The sequence below is a fragment of the Ostrea edulis genome, chromosome 2 (genome assembly GCF_947568905.1).
Source record: "Ostrea edulis chromosome 2, xbOstEdul1.1, whole genome shotgun sequence".
Classification (NCBI taxonomy): Eukaryota; Metazoa; Mollusca; class Bivalvia; order Ostreida; family Ostreidae; genus Ostrea; species Ostrea edulis.
Window position 1 is genome coordinate 73,418,874 of NC_079165.1, and position 13,301 is coordinate 73,432,174.

Here is a 13,301-nt window from a genome sequence, read left to right on the forward strand (position 1 = left end):
TTCTCATCTGATAGAACTGTTTGGGAGCAGAGGATGTGGAGAAAGCGCGTTTCCTTAACTTGTTGACATTCACAATGAGAACCAATCATCTTTCTTGTGTAATTGTATATATTGGAGACCGATTTCTTAATTGGAGATATGCCCTGTTAGATGACAATCTTTGCTTGCGACCCATTATTAGATCAGATTTTGTGAGTTTGGGGAAACTTAAAATGGCACAGACAATATACAGAATATGATGCAAAAAATGGTAAGAAATTTCCACTTTTTCTTTGTGTCAGAGTAACATGTTGGTGTTGCTTTGAGTTTGTCAAATGTTGCAGTTTAGCCTTCTCAACATCTAGGTAATCTATTAAATCAAGGGCACCCAGATGTTTGGAGCCAGGCATGCAGTTCTAACATTGAAGCTGTATGGCTGGCAATGCAATTTCCATAAAATTAACCTCATTATAAACGTCCTTTTTGGTAACTGTACAAAGTGAATACCATTTATACAGAAGGCTTCTGACATTTACTAATCAATAGCACTGGATGTATTACACAATTAATATGTAGTTCAAGGACAACTTTTATTGTCGATTTGTATAATGACTGTTAATCAGCATTGGGAAAAGGCGTATTTGTCAGTCACAATATGGATTTTTAAGAGGATGTCAGGAAAATCAGTTCGAGTATGAATTGCATAAAGTAAAAAATCATAACTGGAAGTGAAGATCCGAATGCAAACTTTTTTATTATGGAAGAAAATGACTGAGTGTAACTTTGCCTTTCTTGAACACTCGAGTGCGATTCAGTTCAGATTCTCTTTCTTTATATAAGCTTAAAATCCCATTTACATTATAGTTATGCAGAGTGTAACCGATACTTTGTCTAAAATTTCAGTAAAGAGAAATGGGATTCAAAGTTTTTGAGGATTTAGATATATCATAGTGTTATGATCAGCCCACTGGCTCCATCATCTTTCAGACAAAAATCAAAACATTGAGGGAGAGGTAGTGAAGTTGAAAGGATGTGAAAAGACATTTAAGGAACAAATATTGTTCCTTCACCATTACACTTCTGCAGTGCAGCTTTGTGAGATCACACTCAGATTTTGTTGATATGCTTGTGTGAATCCAGAAAAAGTGAGTGTGAAGGTGAAGCAGTGAGTATGAAGGTGAAGTAGTGAGTGTGAAGGTGAAGTAGTGAAGGTGAAGCAGTGAGTGTGAAGATGAAGCAGTGAGTATGAAGGTGAAGCAGTGAGTGTGAAGATGAAGCAGTGAGTATGAAGGTGAAGCAGTGAAGGTGAAGTAGTGAGTGTGAAGGTGAAGTAGTGAGTATGAAGGTGAAGGTGAAGTAGTGAGTGTGAAGGTGAAGTAGTGAGTATGAAGGTGAAGTAGTGAAGGTGAAGTAGTGAAGATGATGTAGTGAGTGTAAAGGTGAAGTAGTGAATGTGAAGGTGAATTAGTGAAGATGAAGCAGTGAGTGTGAAGGTGAATTAGTGAAGATGAAGCAGTGAGTGTGAAGGTGAAGTAGTGAAGATGATGTAGTGAGTGTGAAGGTGAAGTAGTGAAGATGATGTAGTGAAGGTGAAGCAGTGAGTGTGAAGGTGAAGTAGTGAAGATGAAACAGTGAGTGTGAAGGTGAAGTAGTGAGTGTGAAGGTGAAGCAGTGAGTGTGAAGGTGAAGTAGTGAAGGTGAAGGTGAAGTAGTGAAGATGATGCAGTGAAGGTGAAGTAGTGAATGTGAGGGTAAAGTAGTGAAGATGAAGCTGTGAAGGTGAAGTGGTGAAGAAGTGAAGGTGAAGTAGTGAGTATGAAGATGAAGTAGTGAGTGTGAAGGTGAAGTAGTGATTGTGAAGGTGAAGTAGAGAGTGTGAAAGTGAAACAATGAGTGTAAAGACTAAGGAGTGATAACGGTGTTGCATTTTTCTGTTCTTGTCCTTGTACATGTACTTCTATTTCTTGGCCATAACAGAGTGCAAAGGAAGAAATCATATGATCAGAATTCCACATTATTTAGGCTGTGCACTGGAATGTATATGGGTAACCAGTTATAATTTTTCTTAGAGGGTATTGTGTTGTTTCACAAGGGTACTCTTGACATAATATATATGATGTACAAATAAAAGTTCAGATTAATGAACATATATATGAATGATGACACAAATAATTTCCTCACAGACTTGAACTATCCTTTCCTATAATTTATATTTTGTCAACTTTCTTTTAATAATCCATTTTTCGTTGATAAAATTTGCAAAATTATGATGAATGTTTTACAATACAAGTAATTCTAATTCATATTGGCATGTGTGCTGTTGTAAGAGTTTTCTCCCTTTAAACAGCAGGCACATTAAACAACGTTAACCATAATAAAAAAAAACCATACTAATAGTCATTGACATGTAGATTTGACCAATATGATGGTATATCATGTTTGTGGGCTAATTGTGGTCATGCAAACCTGTGCATATCAATAAGATATATCCCCCCTCCTCCCCTATTATAAATAGACCAAGACTGTGGAATCCACAGCAAAATTTGGTTGGTTTTTTTAAATCAGAAAATATTTCTAACAAAATATATAGATTGATGATGATCCTAACACAACTTACGAGTTTGCATGCATGTACATAAACTAATGTGCTCACTTTCCATAAATAGCCATAGACTGTAAATTGCTTCCTCTTTCTTTTGTATTGTCTGACAACTGTGAATTGACAACTGTGAATATATATATATCAATTGTTCCAGAGTTTCATACAAGTAAAAGGATTTGTCCCCATCAGCAAATTTCAAATAAAGGCTTGAAATTATTAATCACGTTTGTACATGTTCATTCCATATATTGTTTGTGGTTTATTATAGGACGATGATATAACCCCCTGAAGCTGGCAGCAATTACCATAATGTTCTCTTGTACCGAATCATTATTCGCTTTCAAGTTTTTAGTACAAACAATGTCAGTGAAATAAAGATCACTGCCTGAAGGAAACTGAAATACAAGTTCTCTAACTAAAACAATACAAATTTTAAAAATAAGATTAATAAGCAAATTTTTACATTGATATTAACCAGATTGTTTTTTTTTCTTCCTGACTGCTGACGTCTACTGGGCCATTAAATATGAATGTTTTAATGAATGAATTGTGGATGACATCTCTGTAATAATTACAATGACACGATTCAGGTGAAGATAAATTAAAAATTTGCTTACATTATCTAATGTTATATTTGCATATAAGGAAAAGTGAAATTATTCTGAGAGGATGGGAATTATGAAATTTTCTGTTATAGAAGTTGAAAAACAGGTAAATTCAATTGGATTTTTTACCTTTCTAAAAATGCAATGATTTAATTGTGTAATTATAAGATATTAGTTCCAAATGACCTTAAATTAATGCAAGGTACATTCTACTGCAACTGTTAAATGCACATTTTGGACTGAGATTTGTCGGGCGGTTAATGATAATAATATCCTTTATTTATACAGGATTGCACAATTAGTTGTATAAACTAGTTTACATTGTGGTCCTGTCTATAACATATATACATATCGAGAACATAATATATCACAAAGCATGGAAATATCACAATTTATATACATACAGATAAGAACTAAATGAAAAGAGACAATAAACACACGAGTATCATTGAGTGTCAAAATAATGTTTTAGATAGGCTGATTTAAAAGATGTGGTAGTTGTGCATTTTCTTATAAAATCTGGTAACGAGTTCCATAAAATTGCTGCTGAAATGATAAAAGATCTTCTAAAATATTCTGGACAATATTCTGGTTAAATGAGCATTAGTGAGACGGAAAGCTTTCTACTAAATGACACAAAACAAAAATTTTGTGATGTATTTCATAAAACATAAAGCAAAACTCAATGACAAATAAATTGCGAAATCGCATTAGAATGTGAATTTCAATGCTGATTTAACAGTTGCGATTGTCTGTTTTGTCGCTGGTAAAATTCAATTTCCGAACATCAGGTTAGATTAACAGTTGCAGATAACAAATGAGAATATAATTATTCCCTAAATCATTGTTAATGTTCTACTTTTCCATAGTTAAAAATCATTACATTATTAGTTATTACCAAGGGTTCCCTAAATAACTAAGTAATCATTTTGTCCATCTATCTGTCCGTCTATCTATCTATCTATCAGCACTTTCTAATGGCACATGATAGCTTAAGTTTCCTTGGGAACATTTTCATAAATTTATACAAAATACATTGTACTTGCATTAGGCAGAGGAAAACTCCTTTCAATTTTCAGATTTATTAGCTATGGTGTTACGGAGTTGACTTAGAATTTTTCAATATTTAAATAATAAGATATAATATAGCACTTTCTATGACACACAATTAATAACTTGAGATTTCATGAGAAGATATTAATAAATTTTGTATGTAAATACTCCAATTAGGCAGAGGAAGACCCTGTAGATTTTCAGATTTTTTGTCTGTCTGACTCTGTCCATCTGTCACCTGACTTAGTTTCACAGTAACTCGATTTTCCTTGGGAATACTTTCATTTGTCCATTCATCTGTCAGACATTTCTGACTTATCAGTTTTCTAGTTAAAAATATTTAGGCAGGTATAGCACACCAATCAAAGTCTTCTTGAATGAAAACTATAGAATATGCATAATTAAGATGTTAGAAATTTATGAATTTGCCTAATGTAGCAAAGAATTGCAATTTAGTGTAAAATTATCCACAACAAAGAATTAAAGTCTCTGTGGACTTTAGCCATCCGATATTTGGATTTCCCTCCTAATGCTTTAATTCACTGAGATAGGTGATGAAATTCAAAAGAACAAAGGATTTAAGTGCTTCTGAACTCATTTTTGCCACAATGACGTACTTGAAAAATTGTGACAATGTGATATCCATCCTTAATAACCAAAAAGCCCTGAAGTTTGTACATGTTAATTCTCAGTGGTATACTGATATATACATCCAATACAATATATTCCCATTGCATGGAAAAAATACTATTGATGTTTCCATCCACCACTTCATGTACAGCTACTTTCTCTTTGCTGCAGTTCTAAGTCATTGAAATAAGTAACATTGCTGTTTCATCACCAAGCACTCATTAGTAAGAGGTAAAGTCAATATGTCTTTTGGATGAGGCCTTAAAAACCAAGGTCCTGTGTCACCGTGGGCACTGACAGGATAAAAAGAATTTCCCTTGGTAATAAGTGAGCCTGCAGAGCTGACTTGGCATGGATCAAACTTTGTGGCACTTACCAAGCTGGTGATATCTATGGAACTCTCTCTCTCTCTCTCCCTCTTTCTCTTTCTCTCTCTCTCTCTCTCTCTCTTTTTCACTTTCTCTAGCTGACCAAACCTACTAAGTGAGGACGTCCTCACAATGTGTCCGCCGCGGTGGCCGAGAGGTTAGAGTGTTCGCCCCGCATGCGGAAGGCTAGGGGTTCGAATCCCGGCCGTGGCACACCAAAGTTGTTAAAACAGGTAGTGACAGTTCCATCGCCAAACACTCGGCATCAGATGTGAATGTCACAGGTCCTCGTAGATTACCTTAAAAAAACGGATGACCCGTGTCACAGTAGGTGTGGCACGCTAAAGAACCCTCACGTAAGCGCCGAGCATAGGCCTAAATTTGAAGCCCTTCACCGATCTTGGTGACATCTCCATATGAGTGAAAATTCTTGAGCGAGACGTTAAGCAAGATACAATCAATCAATCCTCACAATGTGTAGAAGAGAATACACACATATATTATTCTAAAGGCAAAAAAAATACTATGTTAGGTATAGCTATTATAAGGGATACCTATAAAAGTTTATCTAATACTCTCTTTCAAATTATGAAAAAAAGGTTTTTGAGAGAGAATATTAGATTAGAATAAGGACATGTCCTAGCTCACACGGCTTAAATTGTCCTCACTAAGCTAATGTTTTATACATGTATCTTCACATCTTTTTTGAGGACATAATTGTGAGGACATTTTCTTTTTTGTCCTCATAGTGCAATTCTGTCCTCACAACTTCTGTCGATTGGTTGAAATTTGTCCTCACTTTACACATTTTACTGCCCCCCCCCCACCTCTCTCTCTCTCTCTCTCTATTTCTCTCTGTCTCTTGTGTTTTTGTGATTTTCTCCCCACCCCAACAAAAAAATAATGTTGCATGCCAAAAGGCAAGAGCAGTAGCTATTGTAAAATCTCCATGAACACTGATAATATGAATGGATGTTGATCAGAAAATGATAAGAAAATGTTGAAAGGTGGGTGATTTTAAGTGTTAACAATGTCCATATGATCAAGGCAACGTAGATATGAATACATCTTATACATAAAATGCTTTATCCAATGGATATATAATCTCTGTTGCCAGTCAGATACATCTATCTACTTAATAATACTTACTCAGCTCTGTCTGCTGTACATCAGAGGCACATTCCAGTGTGTTGTAGGTGGAGAAGTTAGAGAAGGGGGGAGGGGGGCTGGCAAAATAAAGTCAAGTTCAATTCAATGGTACTGCATTCGATGACATCTTTCTGGAGTTGTATGGAAATAAGTCATGGGGAAAAGTTAAAAGGAGAGAGGGTGTAGCGATCTCTTTTTGTGTGTTTATTTGCTTTAGATCTGAATTCGATAATTTCATAATTGTAACACTTCCTAAACTCACCAACATCAAATTGACATAGGTATATACGTATGCTATGACTACCTCGAGATTAATGTTACACATACACGGCCAAAATCAATAGGAAAAGTTCAATACTCTGTTCTTGGGATTTATCAATAAAATGAATGGTTCAATATTTGCAAGCTGCTAAACTTTCATAAAGATCGAAAAGTAGAAAATGTCAAGAATATTAGGTATGTCAGATGTCATTTAAGAAAGTATAGATATACATGTAAATGTAGAGACCATTAACACTCCAAGTGAAAACAGTATACATGTATAATTTTATGGTTAACCATCTTCAAATTTCTAATAATCATTATCGATGTTGTGTTGGTGCTGTATATTATGGTAGCTGGGGGCCTGAGGCTTCTGTTAGTACTGGCACTAATACGTACTTAGGTATATTTCGGAGCATGTGTTTTTGTGTACTGGGGATAATTACGGGGCTGAGCTAACACTACTCCCTTCATACAGTGGATTTGGTGTGTATCCAATGTTTACTATATTGTTAGCCTGGATAAGTAGCTGCTGTTTAAATTCCCCCATGCGTGATTGAGACATAATCTGCTGCAGTATCATGTGGTCTGGACAGGCAGAGTAAAGGTACCTATTCACCTGATAGAGGTTCTATATACAGAGGGGAGAGCGAAAAAATCATTAAAGTATTGGAATTTTTCAGTGATATATGAAAATTCTTAGAGAAGATTATAGATGTGAAATAAAAACTATGTGCTCCTGATTTTATGAGTATCGCAAACTGTGTAAGGGATTGCATTACCTGCGAATGAGTAAAATAGTGCAGATTGAGATTCTTGTTTGTGTGGTGGTATTCTGGTAACAGGCTAACTAATATGTGAGGATGTTCTCTGGAGTTATCAGTTAATTAGCAAATGTGAAAGGAGCAGGGGATCTACTTGTATCTTTTCCATTGAAAATTGATTAATATACTTCATTTACACCTGAAAGTCAAGCAGCAGGTGTCAAATAATTTTCCCTGTGATACGATTTTGCCCGAGACTACCAGACGTAACATTCTGTAACAAAGATGAGTGATGTAGAGTCATCTGCTTCGGATTACAATACGGTAATTATATGTATACCAACGTGTAATGCAAAAAATTGTTTCCATGATTGCAGATTTTTTTTCTGGAAAGAGTAGATACCATAGAAAGAATTCATGATATACTTTTAATTGATCAAATGATGAAATGCAAAGGTTTCCCATGCGCTAGAAGAAATCCTCATCGTGTATCAATCTACCAATATATTTTCAAAAGTTTCACCTTTAAAAGAATTTACATCCATAGAAATGTTTTAATGTTTGAATGTTATAGTTACATGCCAATTGCATGTTGTAGATGATGAGGCTCATGTGAAATCAAGTATCTGTTGTAATACTTTTATCAGACCACTGTTTGTATTCTATTCTAGAGAAGGATATCTTTAGAAGTATCCATGCTTTGTTTTTTCTATCGATCGGAGGTCTGTATTGGAGTTTAATGGTTGCCCCCGTATTGCAGCTACGATGGAGAGTTGGATTACATTATTGATGTTGCATCCAAACTTTATAAAATTTTAATGATTCTTTGGGCCTTGATACTGATGACAAGGATTATTTGAAATCAATAAAGCAAAATGAAATTTAAAAAGCAAACTGTATAGTTTCAATAGATTGAGAATATTGAAGCTTTCCGTTGGAGAGCTATGCATGGTATTTATGCATTATTTTATAATATCATTTTAATATGACATCATGAAATTGTGCATTTTCACATTGTTCTTAATTTGAGAAAAATGGATATTCTGCCTAATTTTTTTTTTTTCCTTTTTTTTTTTTTCTTTTTTTTTTTTTTTGCATCATGCAGAAAACTATCACTCTAACTGTTGAAATATGTAAATAGAATGTTGGAGCATATGCTTGCGCTAAATTTGAACAAGATTTTTGCTATTAATAGTTGTAGATAGAATTTGTAATGACAAAATACAAAAGATGTTGAAGATTAATTCATTGATTGTATATTGTTTATCATCCCTCTCCAGAATATTTCACTCATATGGAGACGTCACCATTACTGGTGAAGAGCTTCAAAATTTAGGCCTATGGGGATGTCACCATTTCCGGTGAAGATCTTCAGAATTTAGGCTTATGCTTGGCACTTATGGCCTTTGAGCAGGGAGGGATCTTTATTGTGCCACACTTGCTGTGACACTGGACCTCGGTTTTTGCGGTCTCATCTGAAGGACCACCCCAATTAGTCACCTCTTGCAACAAATAAGGGATACTGAGGACTTATTCTAACCCAGATCCCCACAAAAACTGAACTGAAGATTATTACTTGGGTTTTAATTGTGAATGTTGCTATCAAGGACAGGTCTAGAATAACAGAGAGGGAAAGGTTGTGACTCAGAAAATGGGAGGGGGAACTTTTGAAAAGCCACAGTAACCTCCATTATAGTATCTGACTTTGGATGCTATACCCATCACATGGAAAACCATTCACAATATCCTGTTAAGTCTATCCAATAAATATCCCAGTTCACTTTAAGCTTCACTGATTGCATCTAATAAATTGATACTGATCGAGTTTTAGGATATTGCTAATGGTTTTCCATGTGATGGGTATACATGTAGCATCCACTGGAATGGAAATTGCCTCTCTCTCTCTCTCTCTCTCTCTCTCTCTCTCTCTCTCTCTCTCTCCGTTTTTACTGTCTGTTGTAAACCAAGAAAACACTTCTTCAGTAGTTATTGAAAACAGCATTATCAAGCATAAATGTAGAAGTTAACTTTATCAGATAGGTCAGTGTATAAACTTAAGACCACAATATTTCTGATTTGCAAAAAGTCCAGTTTTTAAAAAGTTAAGAAGAAATGTCATTTTCTAAAGTAGCATATACCAATTGACTTAGGCTGCTATAACAATGACCATGTAAATTAATGTTATTCACAAGCAGAAAGTCAATGTCTTATTGATTCAGGCAGGAAGTCAAAGACCTGATTTATTCCCCCACTCTATTCTTTACAACACATGGTACATTTTTGGTATTGTTAAGCTATGTACCTTGTGTGAATTGCAATACTAGTAACTGTATAATTATAACAGGTTTAAATGAAAGAAAAAAAATCAATGAGTTCAAAAGATCTATTGATTATAAAGTGTAAAATACAAAGTTTTAGACAGTGGATGGTATGAAATTGTTTTATTCATGAACTGACGATCCTCAGGCTGTTGTTCAGGATTCTAGTGATTATGAGTTAAATCTAGAAGATTCAAACCTAAACTGACTTCCCCAGTGAGAACCATGCAAGTTAATATGTGAATCCCATGCTGAATTAAAACCAACAGAATAAAGAAGAAACTTTTATTTATTTTACAACAATCAAAAATCAAACTGTATACAGCTTATACTAATGCTTCTCATTGGCTTGGATATTTGAGAAAAGGGATCATTAAAATAAATATTTGTTTAAACTATGATCCCATTGGTCAGGGTACTGGGCTACAAAGAAAGACTAAATATGAACATACTGGTTTTGTGGCCTCATTCTCTCACCAAAGGGGCGCATATGCAAGCTTCTCTTACACCTTAAATTTGTGATATTCCTGTCCAATTAGTAAAACAGTTGAAAACTTGCTGTATTTTACACAATAAGGGATTTGCCTGGGGGATAATGGGAAAGGTAGACAAACTCAAATGCATGCACTGCTCCAGTCACCACAGTGCTACACCTGATGTCTCCTATGATTCAGACAACCAAACAAGCCCATTATAGCTGAACACAGTATCATTCACTGCAAGTTTTGATTAAAATCTTCAATCATATTTCAGTTTCCTATTGTTTGCTTTACAGTCAATTTATTTCTTTTCATGAGAGTGTTTGCCACATTGCCTTATACTCTGAGGGTGACACATTTTTTATGTATGATATCTATTATTTAAATCATGTGATTAAATTGTCACATGATGCAGGAACTATCTTCCAAGCATTGACAGTGTTTGTGTAACTGCACTCTCTGGTGAGGGAATGTTTCAGCATGTCAGTCTGCTGTTAAGAATGTTAAACTTGGTCATAACTTCTATGAGCTTCTTCATATTTGTTGAGCTGATAGATCAAGGTCAAAGGTTCTATTCAATGTCAAGGTGAAGATTATGCATCAAGGTCAGAGGACATATTTGCCACCATAGGATTTTCATGTAGAATCAAATCTTGAGATACCTTTTGAAAATCAAAAACAAGCTTCATTTTGTCGAAAACTTTACATTTAAGCACATTAAGCCCTTGGGTTCTGGACTGGGGCACCATAGGAATGCAAAGTCATTAAAGGAATGTATAGGAAAAATCTTCTCTGCAAGCAACAAAGCTACAACTTGACAAAATATAGTATGCAAGCAATGATTAATCAATATCGAGCTCAGGATTCAAATTTCTTTGAATACAAGGAGACCCTCCAGACTATAAAAGAGGTTTACATTCAATGTCACTGATGGGACTTCATGGAAAAAACTTGTGGACAGTCACTGCAAGGAGAAATGCACTGTCTTGAGGAGTTCTTTGTTTCTGTTCATTCAGCATTTTGTTTTCAAAGCCAGTTTGATAATTATATTCAATGTAGCTGAATAGTACGTATTTTAAAAGTAGAAATCTTCCATTCGGACCTCTCTATAGTTTTAGTTACTATAGGAACAAGTCAATATGGTTGATGGATAATGAGGACATAATTGGTATTTTACTGTTCAGTAGGGTGTTCTGGGAAGGGATAAATGTTGTCCACAGTTGTGCTCTGCACCGAGGGCCACAAATATCACAGGCTCCCATGCAGCATGTTCTACATACTCGGGAAAGGGCCAACATTGCACTTAAAATGTCTTTGCTACATTAGTAAGCTTAGGCTGACATATATACGTGGGGTGTATATGAATAGTCATTATTTGTAATTCAGTGCTCTATACTGTGCTTTCAGTTTGCCACTGTATGGTTTTATATCCACTCACTTGGGATTACAGCAAAATCGGTTTACTATGGTAGGAAATTGTGTAGAATTGGAGATGCATATCTTTTGAAAGAAAACTTTTCTTTCATGTTTTAGAATAATGTTCTCCTCTAATTTCCTGCAGGAGGTAAATGAGTATTGGGGAAATTAAGTAACAAAGTGGTTGCCTGTGAACTTGTTCCATTATCATGCATTAAAGATTGGTTCTTGGAGTTTTGTGCATCAGTGGTGATGTGTATTCCAAATGATGAAGACAAATAGAGAGCTTTCCTTGTGCAAAATTATTTAATGTCCTTGGGCATGGAAATCTTGACTGGATTCCAACAGTTACAACAAGAGTTCTCTTAAGCCTCTTCCTTTGTAATATGCACCCTAGAGACTTGATGGATGGATCTAAAAGGCATGTCTTAAAATGGCCAAAAAATAATTAACAATCCGAACCCAAATCGATGCCTGTGTGACAGAAGTTTTGTGTCATGTCAGCCGGGATCTGAGAATTATTGACAATTCTTTCCACGGTTCCTCCAAGATTTGCTGCAATTAAGGACAGACAGAAGACACAGAGCCCAGCTTCAATATCGAGCTTCGTTTCAGCCAGCCTTGATAGGCACTGACTTATTGCTATACTTCATTTCCTTGCTTCCTTTTTTGTAAGTCCACCAGTCTGGATATTTGGAGAGAATCAGCAAGTTTGATTTAATTTTCCAGTCATCTTTTAATGGAATTTGGAGTGTATCCCTGCCACAGAGCTGGGCTTGTCTGCATGTTCTTAATGGAAGTTTGGTCTGTTAAACTGAGAGAGACTTTTAGATTTGTCTCTAGAACATCAACAGTCATTGTTACACTCGTGCTGTGATTTGAATTCCCTTTTAGAGACAGTAATTATTGGAACGTACATGTTGTAGTTCACCAAAAAGCAACATCTGGTATCCTGTTAACTCTGAGAAGGAATATATCAACATTTTTTTTTTTAAACTTAAAAAACAAACCATGATAGACAAGAAACTGAAAAAGAGCCAGAGTCTGGATAGTGAGGGTGATCAGGTAAATTGTGTATTAATTTCCATCAATTTTCATTGAACACTAATTTTTGTTGTCTTAATGTGATTGAATTAAGTGATAACAAGTACAATATATGCTTGTAAATGAAGATCATAGAATAGTCTCCCAAAATTTATCAAGTATATACTTATATTTTTTTAACAAATTCTTGAAATTTATAAGTCTATAAAAATTGATAAAACCACAGTATTCAAAGTGATTTTTGGATTACAGATTGAATTTAAATTCAAACACTGGTAAGGCATTACATTTTTAGAAAACAGAATGTGATTTTGCTTACATCATTTCATACGTCATTGTAAGGTGTAAATATCTTCACAGTCTGATTGTTGGGTGTGAAAACAGCAACATTAAATGTAATGAGATACTGCACGCTCTTCAGTGTTCATAATCTGACTGTGAAAATTAATTCTGATATCTGTTTGGCTAATCTGACATGTGCCATTCTGTTCAGGAATCAAAAAAATTGATTTGGGAATATGTTCTGTCTTTCATGAAAGAAAATGTGTAATAAACTAAGCTTTCATGAAAATGGAATCTCCTGTTGTAAATCGTTATGATAGAACCAAAGGTAAAGCCCACCTAAAACTAGAA

The 13,301-nt window shown here is 35.0% G+C and overlaps 1 protein-coding gene across 2 annotated transcripts in view; it reads left to right on the forward strand.

Moving 5' to 3' along the window:
* LOC125679616 (dipeptidyl peptidase 4-like) overlaps nt 1–13,301 on the forward strand; it is a 74,981-nt gene that overhangs the window by 12,552 nt on the left and 49,128 nt on the right. The gene's annotated exons all lie outside the window — the stretch shown is intronic.